General features: G+C 38.3%; 1 protein-coding gene across 2 annotated transcripts in view; it reads right to left on the bottom strand.

Annotated features, from left to right (window-relative positions):
- The window catches only part of TRPM8 (transient receptor potential cation channel subfamily M member 8), a 44726-nt gene extending 40375 nt beyond the window's left edge, over window positions 1-4351 (bottom strand). For both annotated transcript variants that reach the window (XM_072119751.1, XM_072119752.1), the window contains exon 1: window positions 4128-4351. The gene's annotated coding sequence lies outside the window, so the exon portion shown is untranslated. The remainder of the gene's footprint in view (window positions 1-4127) is intronic.
- Window positions 4352-17025: the final 12674 nt, after the last annotated feature.

Below are 17025 nucleotides of genomic sequence, written 5' to 3'. Positions count from 1 at the left end.
TGAGACGGATCAGAAATGAGAGATGATGAGATCCATGAGATGCAAATAACACATAAAATTCTCAGCTCTGCTATCACAGCCATAACATACACTATCAGTTCTGCTATGTGCCTCCCTCCCCTGGATAAAGACCTTATCTGTCTATAGTTTTACTCTTGTCTTGGAATGCAAGGGTGGAGACTGAATGCAGAGAGGAGCTCAGTGCAGCATCATACATGAGAACAATCTGTCCTGCCCAACCAAAGACTTCTGATTAAGGGTCAGATCCAGAGGTAACTGAAGACTGATAGAGACAGGTTGGAATTATACCTGTGAAATGCTGTATTTTTGTTAATAACAGTAAATTAGATAATGTGTTATTTTGTTATCCTGAGTATATTTAAGAATATTGTCTTTGTGGGAATAACCCTTTAAGAGGCAAAATACCATTGAAAGCTTTGGTCTACACGGTCAAATGAGTTTGCTGCTGTACCTCCTTAGAGATTTTCCAATTCCTTTGATGTGAATGGGGGAAAATGCACGGCAGAGGTGGTACGCACAATGCTAAAATTTGGCATATTACATAATTGATACCATGCAAAAGAAAATTTTCTTTATTACTTTCCATATTAACATGCTATTCTTACTGCTTACTGCACTGGGAATGCATTGAAGCTACCTGCTAGACTAGAACAGGCAGAAAGTCAGGGAGGCAGAGACCTTAGCACTGAAGTCAAGTTCTCCCTGCCACGGAATTGCTCTTTCACTGTAATTGATGGCCTTGAGCCCAGGGACACTATAGACATCTCTTCTGAAGTCTGGTAAATCATGTCAGTTACAGCAGAGGGAGTATTCTCAAGAGAGCTTGACTTCAGTGTTGAGCTCTCATCTTCATGACTTTATACAACCAATCTACTTCTTACTTCATAGTTGATTTTCTGTACGACGCTCCCACATGAGAGATACATGACCTGGAAGCTATTGAGCTGATTGGCAGGAAATATGTAATCTAAATAGAACTTTTCTATTGATAAATAGAATATAGAATTTTTTTTTTTTTCTTGTACCTTTCTAGTACCTTAAGGCCTCGAAAACTAAATCAGTGGTAGACCAACATGCATTTTTTTTTCTATAATTATCTAAAAAGGAGCAAAATGTCATATATGCTGGCTATGGTTGCTACAGCAGATTTTGACCATTTTATTTTACATTTTCTGCGAGGAAATCCAGGTCAACAACCGTCAGGTGAACATACCCCAAGTTTGTGATTCCTTATGAAATGTTCCTACATTTCTGGTACACAAAACAGACAACTTTAAAAAGAGTAGTAACAAATATGACCACTAGATGTCCTCCTTCCACAGAAACAGTAATCAATACTGAAGCAAGGCCATATGAGAGGCCAGCATCCCAAGGATATTCATGTATGCCATACACAACATCCCTAGTTGTACAGAAGGAGGAGATATAAGAAGCTCCTTAATGAAACTCTTACTTGTGTGCTAGGTATTCTTTCATTGTCTTTTCAAGGTAGATGTTGGAACATGTTTTTTTCCTAGCATAAGAAAACTTCAAGATGCCAAAAATGATACTAATAGTTTGGTCAATAGAATGAGCGGAGACGACGGAGATGGGTGAGGAGTGATAATTTATCCATGTAAATGTGAATGTGTATAATTTTTGAAAAATACATTCATTTAGCCAGAAAAATACAAAATCAAAATTGGACCTCCATTTTTAACCCCAGTGAAACACTTAAAGGGTTATTCAACTTAATAAAGGTTGTTTTACATACATTGAAGAGTATAGTTTCCATAGTGGGGTAATTTATGGCTATTTAGGCCTCTCAAAATCACTTGAAAGCTGAGCACGAAAAATGTGAAAAATCTAATTTTTCTAAGTTCTAAGTGTCCTAACAACCTACAAAAATGAGAGGATGCATCATAAAAAAGCATTCCAACGTCAAGCAGACATTAGGTAAATGTTAGTTATCAAGTTATTTTGGTGTAAAACAAATCGGAAGGCAATGAGCCCCCAAGCCCAGCGCACCCCAAAATCTTGGACGATGTCTCTCCCTCTAAGGTGCACGGACTGGTCCGGAGCTTGACCATGCGGAAGTAAACTTGGTGAAACAAAATAGCTTCAAAATCCAGCACACAGTTGAGAGGGAATAGTATTACTTGATCTTGCTTTATTGATCCAAGGGTAAAATCACATGCGGAAACATACAGCTAGCGTCACAGACCGACGCGTTTCGACACGGCAGTGTCTTTATCAAGGACCTTGATAAAGACACTGCCGTGTCGAAATGCGTCGGTCTGTGACGCTAGCTGTATGTTTCCGCATGTGATTTTACCCTTGGATCAATAAAGCAAGATCAAGTAATACTATTCCCTCTCAACTGTGTGCTGGATTTTGAAGCTATTTTGTTTCACCAAGTTTACTTCATCAAGTTATTTTGGTGTTATGACTAAAAAGTAGAAAATTTTGAATTTCAAAAATAGAGAATTTATATATCTGTTTTTATTCATAAATAAATGCAAAACTGATCACCCAATTTTTTTCAACATGTCACCTGAATATGTCAAAGTGTCCCAAAGTTAGAAGGTGCAAAAAGTTGTTAATGAATAGTAGTATAATGGAATGTAATTTGATGGAATAATAAAATTGGCAGAATACAAGAAAGATAACTCTTGGATTAAAAAAAAAATACTTACATTATTGTCACAGAGAGGACGCCGCCACCTCGTTACGTGACTTGGGGTGCAACTGTACAGGTACATTTAGCCTACTCAAACTTGCGCTCACCTTTCGCTCGGGACATAAATTGAGCATAAATCACACCTCATACAGCTCCAGCACTCCTGATCTGATCCGCTGCCACCACTTATTGCATTTATACTGGGACCAATAAGTATCCCACTCTACATCCACTCTTGCTTCTCAAGCAGTCACCTTGTCACACCACTAGACATGCACACTCAGCTCTCTAGCATTCACATAGCTAACCACATTTTACAAGGCTATGAGTTCGTGGAGCATACAGGGACCAAAATTAAAGTGAAGTCTTTAATACAAAAGAAAGTTGTTCAGTGCTTCTAAAAGATGTTAAAAACAAAAGAATTTCAAAATGAAATGACACAACATGGCAAAACAGTTATAAAATAAAAAGGGAGTAAAAATAACAGGAACTTCCAAATTAAATAAGTTCCTGTTTCCCTGGAGGTGGGAGAAATATGGAGCACCCAGCTTGTCAAGCAGCCCCCAAAGAGTGAACACTATTTCCTGTATCTCACATTGTTTTATAAGATCTTTGGTTCAGTTTTCAGAACCTCCCATTGATTAATTAGTCCACAGGGTCATTCAGGATTGGACAAAGTGTTAATGAGGGGGAGAGTCCAGGAATATTTAAACAGTTCTTTGTTTCCAGGTCCTGAAGCGGGAGGGGGGTTGGCCAAGTGTCCTTTGGGGTCTGCACAGGCCAGCCTTCAGGTCCGAGTTTATCAGGCTGTAAAAACTCCAGGATGTCATAAAAGCTGCTTGGACACTTCAAAAGATGCCAATTGTCATATAGTTCAACAATTCTACACACTGAATATAAGTCCTTCCCTGACAATTATAAATCAGCTCCAAGTACCTCCAACACATGACTGTCATAGCCAATCAATACGAAACCCCATTAAGGAACTGGCCATAGCCTAAGGAACCTGGGCAGTCACCTCATGCTCAGGGCCGTGGAATCCACAACCTTGTTCATGAGCCCATAGAAATGTATGAGTATGTGTATTAGTTGTAAGAAATACAGCTAGCACACATCCATAAATCCTCACCATGCGCATCAGCCCTCAGTGTAGGGCCCACTTGTCAAACACAGGGTCCAATGGGCCAAATGCGTCCCACTGCCGTGTGTAAAGATCTCAGCCCTTGCCGGATCTTTATTGGACTAAAAAGCTGACATGGTGTCCTTACATGTCAGATAGGCACACTCCATATGTTACTGTCAATGGTGTTAGAGGTTGATTGGCTGTAAAAGGTTTGAGAATAATAATATTCCTTTATTTACAAAGCACGTACAGATTACGCAGCGCTGCACAAAGCTTTCCAAATCAGTTGGAAACAATGAAACAAGAAAGTGACCGCTCACTCACGTTTTTGCATTCTCAATGTAGACAGGGTCCGACTCCACTCCAGCTCCTGGTGCACGGAAAAAGCAGTCCTGCCGGATGACTATGTACAAGTTGAAAAACCAAAGGCATTCCAGCACTCGAATTCTTCTTTAAAAATAAATGATTTTTATTATGTAAATATTAAAAATCGCAAGGTCACATCTTACATAGCATTCAAGAAGATCTCCATTTCGGACTAGTGTGCTTACGTCATGATTCATGATCTGAATATCACTGTGATCTGCCATCTTAAAAAGGAAAATGACCAGGTGAATTAGCTTGTAATTAATTAATTAACCCTTACGTGCTAGCAGCGAAGGTGCTTTCTATAATACAAACACTGTTAGTCAAAGTATACAGTTGTACATTAGAACAAATTCATTGTATATACATATATGCTATTTACAAACAAAATATGTAAGATGTGACCTTGCGATTTTTAATATTTACATAATAAAAATCATCTATTTTTAAAGAAGAATTCGAGTGCTGGAATACCTTTGTTTTTTTCAACTTTCCAAATCAGTCCCTGTCCCCAACGCGGCTCACAATCTAATTAACCTCACAGTATGTTTTGTAGTGTGGGAGGAAACCGGAGGACTCCCACGCAAACATGGAGACAACATACAAACTCTTTGTAGATGTTGACCCTGAGACTTGAACCCAGGACCCCAGCGCTACAAGGCAGTAATGCTAGCCACTAAGCAACCATGCTGCCCGGGAGTATGGATAAAAAAATGTTACAGCCAGAATGGAAAGGGGGTTCAGTTCATTGGTTGAGAGGAGAATGTTTGAGATCACCTCTCCTAACATGTCTATATTTGTTTAGTGCAAGGAATAACAATTCCAGATACCATATACTAGAATTCTGTAGCATTACTGATTCATTTTATCAGTAATTCATTATTGGGGGTCATTCACCATTAGGCTACATTCACACTACAGTATGGGGGACATATATACGGCCGACGTATATACGGCCGATATACGTCCCCCATACACTCCTATGGGCTCACGGCCCTGTACGGGAGCGGTACGGTGCAGCACACGTGCGGCACCGTACCGCTCCGTAGCCCGGGGAAAGATAGGACATGTCCTATCTTTCCCCGTATTACGGCGCCGTGCGCCATTAGTTTCTATGGAGAGGGGCGGGGGTGAGCTGCGCTCACCTCCTCCTCCTCTCCCCGCGCTGCCGTGTGCCCGCCGTACTACGGTGCGGCGGGCTCAAGGCAGTGTGAATTTAGCCTTAGTTAGGAAATTTGCGCCAGTTTTTTTTTTTGGAGGGCTGGGGATTGGCCTTGTTTCATTTATCTTAGGAAGGTGATAAATCTGGCATCTCAGCCATCTGAGCTTTTTTGCAACTTTTAATTTAAATTAAAAAACTTCTAATATATTTGTTACAACCACAGAGGAGAGGAGTTTTGTGCGACTTTTGCATCCCTTTCATTGAAAATGTACACATTTTTTTCAATGTCAACTTTTGGATTCCAACGATAAATCATTCGCAACACTGGAAATCTCAGTTGCTGTAAACTGTGCTGGACAAGTAAAAAAAAAAACTGCAAATCTACCAATGCTCCTAAATAAGTCATAAATGTAACAGAAAAAAAATGTTCTATAGGTAAAATGAACTTATTGCAGAACAAAGGAAAACATCCAAAAAGCCAAGTTTTACATATGCATTTCCAAAATATAATACAAAAGAACAGCACACACAATACATTTGCTCCAGAATGTTATGAAAGAGGATTTACACTAAAAGTCAGAAGAGACAACAGGTTTGCTATGAATCCTCTATTGCACAGGAGGAATATTTTTGTAGATAGATATTATCTTTACATGTTTCACCATGCAGACCTCCATGATGGCTCCTCCTGATAAATGCAGATTTTAATACATAGAAATCTTCTATTATTTTCTTCATCAGCAATTGACAGCCTCTACAGCAACACAAATAATTGTAGACCCCAGACCTACCATATGCTTTTATGCATTATGAACCAAACTACATTGAAAATGCTGTAGCTACATTGATGCAGAAACATATCTTGTTTAATCTCTGAGTGGTTTTGCTGAAGTGGCTGCCCCCGTGCTTCTCCTTACCCTAATTATGCACTGCTCCAACCTTGTCCTACCCAGCATAAGCCGAGAATATGTCATCACTGTGTTGTCCCTGACAGACCGAAGTAATCAATCGCTGCACTATCCCCCAGCTGCTGTGGATGAGTCATCCACCTCAGGTTGATTAGTCCTGTCTGGACGGTTCAGGATCAGATTCAGCTCCGTGTGTAATGTGTTTATGTAGGCACCCAGCTTTTCTAAGGTCATTAATTTTATAATTGTTTTTTTGAGCAAAACCACGTAGTTCAGGGATTAAACAAGATATGTTTCTGCATCAGTGTAGCTACAGCATTCTCTTGGTATGTTTGGTTCACAATGCATAAAAACAAATGGTAGATTTCCATTAAAGGGAATCTGTCACTGGGCTTTAATTACCCCCATTAAACTATCCCCCTTTCCCAGGTACAGTATGAAATGTCCTTTCTATAATTCCCTCTTTTTGTGAAATCTCTCCCATTTTCCTATCAAAATATGACTCTTCTTAACTAAATTTCAAATGAGATGAGTCAAGTTTAGTGGTTGCAGTGGAAGTGTCACTGCAGAAGCCCGTATCTTTGGTTCTGAAGTGCATAGAAACATGCTTTTTATAAAAAAAAATTAAAAAAAGGATCTCTTCTTTCAGGCTCATTTCTTTTGTGAGCTACAGAAAAGAAGATATAGTTGGAAATCCAAGCTGCAGAAAAATATCCAGTTCCAACTTATTTTTCAGCTGCCAGAATGTCCAGTTCTGTAGCTTACAGAACCATAATCACGACATGATATGAGAGATGATCATTTCAGTATGACACGAAAAGCATGTTTCTAGGTATTATAGAAAATACAACCACTAAACTTGACTCATCTCATTAAGGGAGCAGAGTCTCACTTGCCTGACTTTGCTGAAGATTTTTTGCAGGTAAATGGGTGATATTTCACATAAAAGAGAGAATTCTAGAAAACATTGATCATACTTAATCTGAGGGGACTAATAGTTTAGTGGGGTAAAACCTGGTGACAGGTTCCCTTTAAGCCCAATATAATAGCAAAGCCAAAAAGACAAGATCTGGCAGACACTGGTATGGCAAGGTTACTAATACTAAGAAAGTAGAACAATGCAGGTCATCTGGAAACAGCTTAGCTAAATAAGAGAAGTAGTGAAGGATGAGGATCGCACTCCAGCTTCTTAATGTTAAAAGACTTCAAACTTTATTCTTTCATGGATACAGCAGTTACAATGAGATGCTTAATCTGACGCGTTTCTGACCTTAGCGGTCCTTAGTCATAGATAAAAATAAGCATGGTGAGAGAGACATTTAAACTCTGATGACCGGAAATATGTGTTGCTGTCATATTAATGTTTTTGTTTTACAAAATGATGATTTTAAAATGCCGATATCTAGTATTTGATGTGAGTTAGAGACACACACACCTGTGTGTTACCTCACCATTTCCGGTCATCAGAGTTTAAATGTCTCTCTCACCATGCTTATTTTTATCTATGACTAAGGACCGCTAAGGTCAGAAACGCGTCAGATTAAGCATCTCATTGTAACTGCTGTATCCATGAAAGAATAAAGTTTGAAGTCTTTTAACATTAAGAAGCTGGAGTGCGATCCTCATCCTTCACTACTTCATTTGTACCTGAGAGAGATCAAAGGAAAGGCGTCTCTGGAGGTTCACGCACCGGGAGTAGAGCAGGTCTGTAACTAGGTGATCACAGATCACCACCACTTGGACTTAGCTAAATAAGAGAAATGCACACAGATGAACATTTCACAGGTCTTTAAATAGTGTATTGACAGTCACATTGCTGAGAAGGCTATGGTGGATCTCCCCTGTTATTTCTTGCACACGTGCACAGTGGTACAGGTTCTACGTTGGAGCCTGGGATTGATGGAATATAGAATTCTAGTGCACACTGGACACTTTTGGCAATACCAAAGTTGCGCCAATCCAGATTCGTAGGTTCATTAAAGAGTAGTTGATTTTATAGCCGTATGCATGGGCAGTTAACTATAGTGCCTCCAATTCCTCAACGTTAATACTCCTGGTGGAAAAATCAGTCACTGTGCCTCCAGAATCATCTACAATATCCCAGTAGATCAAGGTATGCAGCTATCATCCACAGTCTCACATACAAGTGACGGTAAGCCACATTGACCCCGATATGCCACCATACTTTCAGTCCATCTGCTTAGCTCCTCCTGCACTATAACATGCTGCCTTCAGATAGGAAACTATGAACAATCAGATAGAATTTTATGTATAATCTGCTAAGTTTCTCCTGCTCTATAACATGCTGCCTGCAGATAGGACACTATGTATAGTGTGATCAGCTCCTCTTCAATGCAAAAGATCTCTGTTAAGGAGAATTTATTGGGCTGCAAAGAGAATTACTATGGGGACCATTTGAGTAGTTCTTTTTTTTCTAATGTAGCAAATGCTGGGTTGAAGAACACCCTTCCCTACATGTCTGCAATCTAATACAACATAGAATGCAGCCAACATAAGCATGGACTCCCCACCCTCCACAGGCCCATTAGAAACTGCATGGTCTTTTTCCATGGTACTGTATGTAGGTTTTTGGTTATACAGACTAGTTCACTTAATAGTAAAGTATCTGTATGTCCATATGTGATTGACTTAAGAGCATTTTTCTTGGCCTGCTGAAGTTCGTTACTACATATTTACTGATAATATTTTTCTGATCTGACTGCTGATTTTTAGATTTTGTAAGTGAAATACTCTTTTTTAAACAAATATATGATAATAGTTGCATGTTCCTTAATTACCGTCTGAATATTCATTAGTCTAAATTACAAAACTGACAATAATAGAAGAAAAATAAATTAAAATAAATAAATAAAATAACACAAATACAATAAAAAAAATTAAGATGAAGAATAAACTTGCCTCTGTCGATGTCTTTCCCTGGACTGAGACCTCTCTCGAGAGCCGGAACCAGATCTTATCTCTGTGTGATTTACAAACTCCCGACTCCATCTTCTTGTGCTCGGTCTGACAGTCATTTTACAGTTGAAAGCAAAAATATAAAAATAACCTATGACACAGGAAAGTAGATTTTATGTAAAGCAAAAAATGAGAACTACTTAGAACCAATATTAACATCCTTCATACATCCAATAACAAATTCTCCAACCAAACTAGGAAGTATTGACACCTAATCAATTTGGTAAGAAATTGCAAATTTATTACAAATGACTTTTTAAAACAATAGCTCAAGATTATGACTTTTTTGATGGCCTTAAACTTGTACAAGAATGCTTATATTGTATTTTTGTGCTAACAATATAAAGAATGTTCATACTTTTAGAATATAAGTTATGATACTGTCATTATTTCTAGTATAGAAGAAGAATCTGAAAAGACAAATGAAATGCAAAAAACTCACCTACTTGTCTCCAGCAGTGCTACACACCCATAATAGTCACTGTCACTGAATCATACTAAAAAAAAGAGACCTTTAATCGAAATGAGTCGTGTGTTCCTATAAACTCTCTCTGTACCTGTCTTCTCTTCAAAGACTTTCTGCTGTGATCCGATCAGCTTCCCACTGATTCTCTGCACTTCTTTCTTCCTTCCTTCCTTCCTTCCTGGCTGCTTATACTCCCTATGGTCCCATCTCCCGCTGGCAGATACATTGTGTTGGCACTGTCTCAGGCAAAGCACCCTGGTATAAGAGCTAAATTTTTGCGGTAAAGTTGGAAAGAAAAGAAGACAATAAATAAATAAAAATATGACGATTATAAAATTTCGTAGAACAAATTCATCTAGAACATAAAGTAATATTTATGACAAAAGACATTGATTTTTTTTCAGTTAAGATGCACAAACCAAGTCATAAAACTCTAAAACAACTGCACAGCTCTGATATACAGGCAGTCCCTGGGTTAAGTACAAGATCCATAGGTTTGTTCTTAAGTTGAATTTGTATGTAAGTTGAAACTGTATATTTTAAAATTGTAGTTTCAGACCAAAATTATTTTTTGCCCCAGTGACAATTGGAGTTTCAAAATTTTTTGCTGTAATGGGACCAATAATTATCTATAAAGCTTCATTACAGACACCTTACAGCTGATCATTGCAGTCTGGGACTATAGTAAAGCATTCAAAAACTTCACCAGAGGTCACAGGGGGCAGAGGAGTACGTCTAGGGGCCATCTGTAAGTCAGGTGTCCTTAAGTAGGGCACCGCCTGTATTATTATACACAATGCTTTTTGGTTCGGTACTATGAGATTCATCAGGTGTGCACAAAAAAGTTGTAGAAGGATTGTGGTTTCATAAAACTAGCTGATAGCCAAGGTAAGTGAAGACAAGAAAATGTACACTTTAAATGAAGGTGTCACAAGAAAATGCCCTAATTTTTAACCAGATTTTTTTAGGTTCCTTTTTTACTTTTTATGTTAATTTTAAAATTATCATAAATCACTTTTGGGGTTTTTAAAGAAAGAAAATGGTCACTGAAATAATTTGAAAAAATAAATAAAAGTATATATAAATTTACTAAAAATCGTCATTTTAATCAGACTTTTAAATTGTGGTTTTAGTATCATAGTTTAAGTCCATCAAGTCCAGCTTTAAAGAATTAAACAAATGTCTTTTCCCCTTAACCCATGATATTTTTTCTCTCCAGAAAGGCATCCAGGCCTCTCTTGAACATGTACATAGAGTCCTCCATAACAACCTCCTGCGGCAGAGAGTTCCATAGTCTCACTGCTCTTACAGTAAAGAACCTTTGTCTATGTTGATGGTAGAATCGCCTCTCCTCTAGGTGTAGAGGATGCCCTCTTGTCCTGGTCACAGGCCTAGGTATAAAAAGATCTTTGGAGAGATCCTTGTACTGTCCGTTCAAGTATTTGTACATTGTTAAGTAGTTACAATGTTCCATTCATTGTTTCCTTTCTTTTTTTTACTCCTTTGAACATATTTGGAGCGCACAGTGAAAGTCGTATAAACTCAGCCCACAAGAATGTGGCGCAAACGCATTTTTTCCAATTCTTCCACATTTGGAATTTTTTTCCAGCTTCCAAGTACACAGCATGGAATAATAAATAACGCCACGGAGAAGTAAAATTTGTTACGCACAAAATAAGCTTTTACACAGCTCTGTACACGGAAAAAAAGTAAAAGTTATGGATTTTTGAAGGTGGAGAGCAAAAAATGAGCAAAAAAACCTGCGTCCTTAAGGGGTTAATACTGCAGAAGTATAGCTTGTTTTTCTTTACTGCTTATGTTTTATTATTTTAGGTTTACATTATGGTTGTGTTGAAGTTAATTACGGTACCAGCTTCTATTTTTATAGATTTTATAGTGTAATGTCACCAAGTTGGATTCGTCATACCACAACAAATAAATACTTTATGGTCGTGTTGTAACTAGGGATGGATTAAGATGGTCATGGGCCCTGGGCTGTATGAATATTATGGCCCCCTTCAAGTCTGGGATTCATTTTTTTCCTACATATGGTACTAGGATCAAGCTTCTTGGAGAATGGACAATACTTTCCTTCTGGCCGCTTCAAAGGCGCTGAAATGTCTCTTATGTACATGTGTACTGAGAGCAGGAACAGATGTGTGGGGATTTCATGAGTCAAGGTCCTTCTCAGTATAAAATTTGGTGGGTGGTGTGGGTGGCCAAATTACCTATACAAGCGGTCCCCTACTTAAGAACACCCGACTTACAGACGACCCCTAGTTACAAAAGGACCTCTGGATGTTGGTAATTTACTGTACTTTACCCCCAGGCTACAATAAACAGCTATAACAGTTATCACAGGTGTCTGCAATGAAGCTTTATTGTTAACCCTGGTTCTTATGACAACCCAACATTTTTAAAATCCAATTGTCACAGAGACCAATAAAATTCTGTCTGGAGTTACAATGAGAAAATATACAGTTCCGACTTACATACAAATTCAACTTAAGAAAAAACCTACGGAACCCATCTTGTACGTAACCCGGGGGCTACCTGTATTATAATTCACTACTGGCTGTAACACATATTTTGTATTTGTCTTGTACTTGGTGTCATAATAAGCATTATAAGACAGTATTCATTTGCATTTTGCTTTAGAAACATAGAAGAAATTACAGCATGTTTCTTCAGCAGGTTAGCTGCTTTTCAGACTGTGGTTTATTATATTATTAAATGAAAGTTATTATTAAATAACTTGATGCATTGTGATAATGTTGCAGTAGTGAATAAAAAAAACATGAGTCTTATTGGTTAAATGCAAATCTCAAACACTCAAAGTGAAGACCATTAAAGATCCGGCTGCGGAATGCCCTTTAATAATTAGCTTTTCCCATGAAAACAAGATTAAAGGAATAATTAATTGCTTTATTGATATTCTACAACATGTATCATGAAAATAGATATATCTTGGTAAATATTACTTCAGGTGAGCAAGTAATACTATAGCCAAGGGACCCATCCTGGATATCCATCAGATTATTTATTTATAAAGATGTTAAGTGAGAGAATAATCCCTCTCCATGAAAATAAGCTCAGCTTTTTATAAAGAAGCTCTAAGAGTCAAGCACTAATATTTTGAGGGAACCATACTAAGCCAAAAAAAAGAATTTTCAAATTTAGCTCAAGATGTTTTTTTTTCATGTAATGGCTACAACTCAAATTGATTCATTATAATTTTTGACTTCTAACATTCTGTAGCATTATGGTACAATTCATTGTGATCATTGCTGCCTGCTGGCTACTTCAAAACTCCATTTAGTTTAGGAATACTGTCATGGTATCATAGTTGCAGTCATTGTGAAAAACAAACGTGAAAAACAATTAAATTATAATCTTTACTTTAAATATTAAAATGATACAAAGCACCTCAAGACACTTTCATAAAACACCAGGTTCGCTGTACATTACTTCTCCCAGTATGCACAGTACATGGTGCACATAGAAAGGTAAATTGAAACGGTGAGCAAGACAGTTATCATTGACGGGAGTCACCTTAGAATTATGGCCCTAGACACCCCTAGGTACCGCTCAATGCACCTCGCTGCACTGAGTGGTACCTTGTGCCTGTTGAGCTCATAATGGAGCCAACAGCTTCCCAGCCAGTAACTGGGCTGATGAGTCCAATATTAATTCCCTCTGAAGAGTCCTATGACAAAATGCATCAGGGCATGTGACAAATATATAGAGGCTACTAGGGCAATTCTCTAGGGCGAATGCTGAGACTGCACTTGTAAGGGATCAGGAGTCGTTATTGCTTTTGGGGGCTTGGGATACCCTAGGGGTGTCTAGGGTCATAATTCCAAGGCGACTACCCTCAATGATAACTGGCTTGCTCACATGACTGATGGGGTAAGACCGTTTCAATTTACCTGTCTATGTGTACCAATTACTGTGCATGCTTGGAGAAGTAATGTACAGGGAACCTGGTGTTTTATGAAGCTACCTTGAGGTGCTTGGTATCATTTTAATATTTAAAGTAAAGGTTACAATTTAATTGTTTTTCACATTTGTGCTTTTGTTTTTGCTTTCCTCCTGATTCACTAAATTACACAGCAAAGCAAATTATTCTTATTTTTGGCTCAAATGTACAGATACCAGACCATTATCATACAACCAATGTACAGATTGTCGGGCACTACTACAGGGGTAGTGGACCCACTGGACCACCGCGGATGATGGCGTAAGCAAACACCTGGGAGCAGAGTCTAAGAGGCACACGGTTTTCACCAGAGCCCGTCACAAAGTGGGTTGAACTTGCTGCGGCAGGGTACCACCAGGTTGCTCCACAGACGTGACTTTGTCCGTGGTGGCGGCCAAAGCGAAGTACAAAGTCGTAAGGCAAGATCGTGGTTAGGGACAGGCAGGAGGTCAAGGTAGCACAGAAACAGAGTCTTGGACATAGCGGAAAGTCAAGACAGCCAGCATGGGATAGAAGTCAGGGATGGAACCGGGGTCACAACAGGAAATCCCAATATCAGCACAGGGCATCAGAAACAAGCTTTCTCAATGGCAACGAGGCACAAAGATCTGGCAGGGTGTGCAGGGAGCGGATGGGTTATAAGGGATTCTGGGAATGGCCAACACTAATCAACGGTGCGTTGCCCTTTAAATCTTTGGGAGACGTCGCGCAAGCGCCCTAGGAGACGGGTAAGGCACGCATGACTGCCGAAGCCGGAACAGGAATGAAGACAGGTAAGTGGAGCTGGAACCACGCTAAAGCACGGAGAGGGGCACAGGTGAGCTCGCAACCCAAGGCATGGGTTGAGGGAGCACCTATGACACAGATTACCAGCAATGAATTACCATACAACTAACTTCCTCTAACCAACAAACCAATGGAGCCTACATTGAACTGGAAGAAGCCCTATCATTTTGTGAAATCCAAGAAAAGTGCAAATATAATTTAATCTTGAATGGTAGAATGGAAGAAATCAACTGCATATTTCTTTAGACATTTCAGAATAGTTCATGTGCCATTTTGGGACAAGGCAATTTCTCGCACACTTAGTAACACATGATATTATCAATATCAACAGAATCGTTGACGTGACTAAATATATACTAAAATACAACGGACACAAGTCAATAACAGAGAGGAGAAAGAACAAGCAGCGCCTGTCTGCATTTAGGATGGCACTGAGCCCGAAACCGCTGGCAATATCCAAGCTATAAAAATGGCACAGCGGGAGGAGAAACACAGGCACATGAAAAATAGATGATACTTCCCGTAAATACTCCTGGCTGAGGAGATGTCTCGTTTATTGCTCATTAATTTGGATCAATTATTTACTGATGCTCTCACTGTTTTCTGCCTAACCCCACCTTTCTCTGTCCTGGAATGTAAAAATATCTGAGTGACTATTGCTTTTTTCTGTAATTCAAAGAAGAGGCAGAAACCATGTTCTTTGTTTTACAACTTTACTAGAAATCAAAGGGCCAACTGCAAGTATTGATGTATTTTCCTTCTCCTACATTTTACACTAATGTCAAAGGAATGATCTGCAATTTTCATATTATTGATGAGAAAGATTATCCCCGTTAAATAATGTACATAATTTTTTTATTTCTATAAACCTATTAGGTCATTCTGGGTTAATGATGTATAGTCCTTTGCATAGGAGCAAGTGGAGATCAGTTAAATAGGACATTTGCTTCTGTGGAGGACAACCCACTAGTTTGAATGAGCATTATGTAATTCTAAGACACTTCAGGTTTTCTACTCCCCTCATTCCAAAAGATATCACTTTTTTATTTTTCCATTTACTTAGATGCATGAGGGCTTCTTATCTGCAGGAAAAAATTTACATTTTAGTGCACCATTTAATATGTGTATTACATTTATATTATTTATTTAATATGATACATTTATAAATTTTATTCATTTAACATAAACAGAAGTTTACCATTGTACCATCATTACACATAAATATAACATATATACAAAACCCAACCACACCCACCCTGACTGAAAAGAATAGAGGCCAAAATTAAACTAATATAATATAATTTTACACTAACATTTTCTTTTTTTATCAAATACATTTTTATTGAGAGTTTTCAAAGTTTTAACATCACAAACATACAGAACAATCCCCAACTCCCAACACTAACATTTTCTAAAAAAAAACAGGTGGCTGGCTTCTCTATTACATAAATTGCCCATGTGCCTTTGCTGCCTTAATAATCATAATCCCTGAATATTCATCAAGTGAATCAGCATTCCTGCTACTTCTGCTACTTTCTATTGTGCTGTCTGCAGCATGGTGACAACAGGGAAAGGATGAAGCTATCAAAGGAGAATAAGGTACATGTTTATATATATACGTGTGGAAACATATATAATGGATGTGATTTATTGAATTGTCCAGCCGTTTTAGTTTCCAATCCAAATTTCCCAGGAAAACTGACTTTTAGTTGGATTTACAAAAATTTGCCGGAATGACAATTTCAAACATAAGCTGGCACCTTTCCTGATGATGATTTTGGTCAACTAAATGTCAACTCATACACCATGTGTAGGGCTGTGATACCTATATTAATTTTTGGGATAAATAGAACAAAAAATTAGTTACTGGGAAAGATGTATCAGAAGTGTCTGAGAGCAGAACTGTTGTATTTGCCCATGGCAACCAATCGGAGCTCAGCTTTCACTTTTCAACAGCTGTTTATAAAATAACAGCTGATCTCTGATTAGTCGCCATGGGAAACTAGAAAGGTTTTACCTAAGACACTATTTATAAATCTCCCACAGTGTATCTATATTATTGACTAATATACAAGTAACATTGACAGTAGATGAGTTTGTGAGAAAAATAATCTCCTTGTTGGTTGGATTTTTATAGCGTTTAGAAATATCCAAGCTGTCTTGAAAATCAATTATGATGCCAACATGTTAAAATAAAGCTTTTAGCAACTTGATTGACCATTTTTATTTTTACATTTTTGGGGGGGTTGTGGATGGATTGCATGGCTAATCCATTATATGTTCTCCTTTCTACACTGTCTATTAGGGAATATGAATGCACTCACACACTGCAAAGGTGATAACTAAATGGCTCAGGGAACAAAACATAGAGATTTTGGGTCCATGGCCTGGAAACACCCATCAAGAGACGGGTGGACAAACAAAAACCAACAAATTATGACACAATGCAAGCATTGATTGTGCAGGAATGGACGGCTATCAGTCACGATTTGGTCCAGAAGGTGATTGAGAGCTGCCAGGGAGAATTGCAGAGGTCCTGAAGAAGAAGAGTCAACACTGCAAATATTGACCTGCTGTAT

The sequence above is a fragment of the Engystomops pustulosus genome, chromosome 8, assembly GCF_040894005.1.
Source record: "Engystomops pustulosus chromosome 8, aEngPut4.maternal, whole genome shotgun sequence".
Lineage (NCBI taxonomy): Eukaryota > Metazoa > Chordata > Amphibia > Anura > Leptodactylidae > Engystomops > Engystomops pustulosus.
Note: the sequence above shows the minus strand (reverse complement) of the source record. Positions and strands in the feature narration are given on the sequence as shown.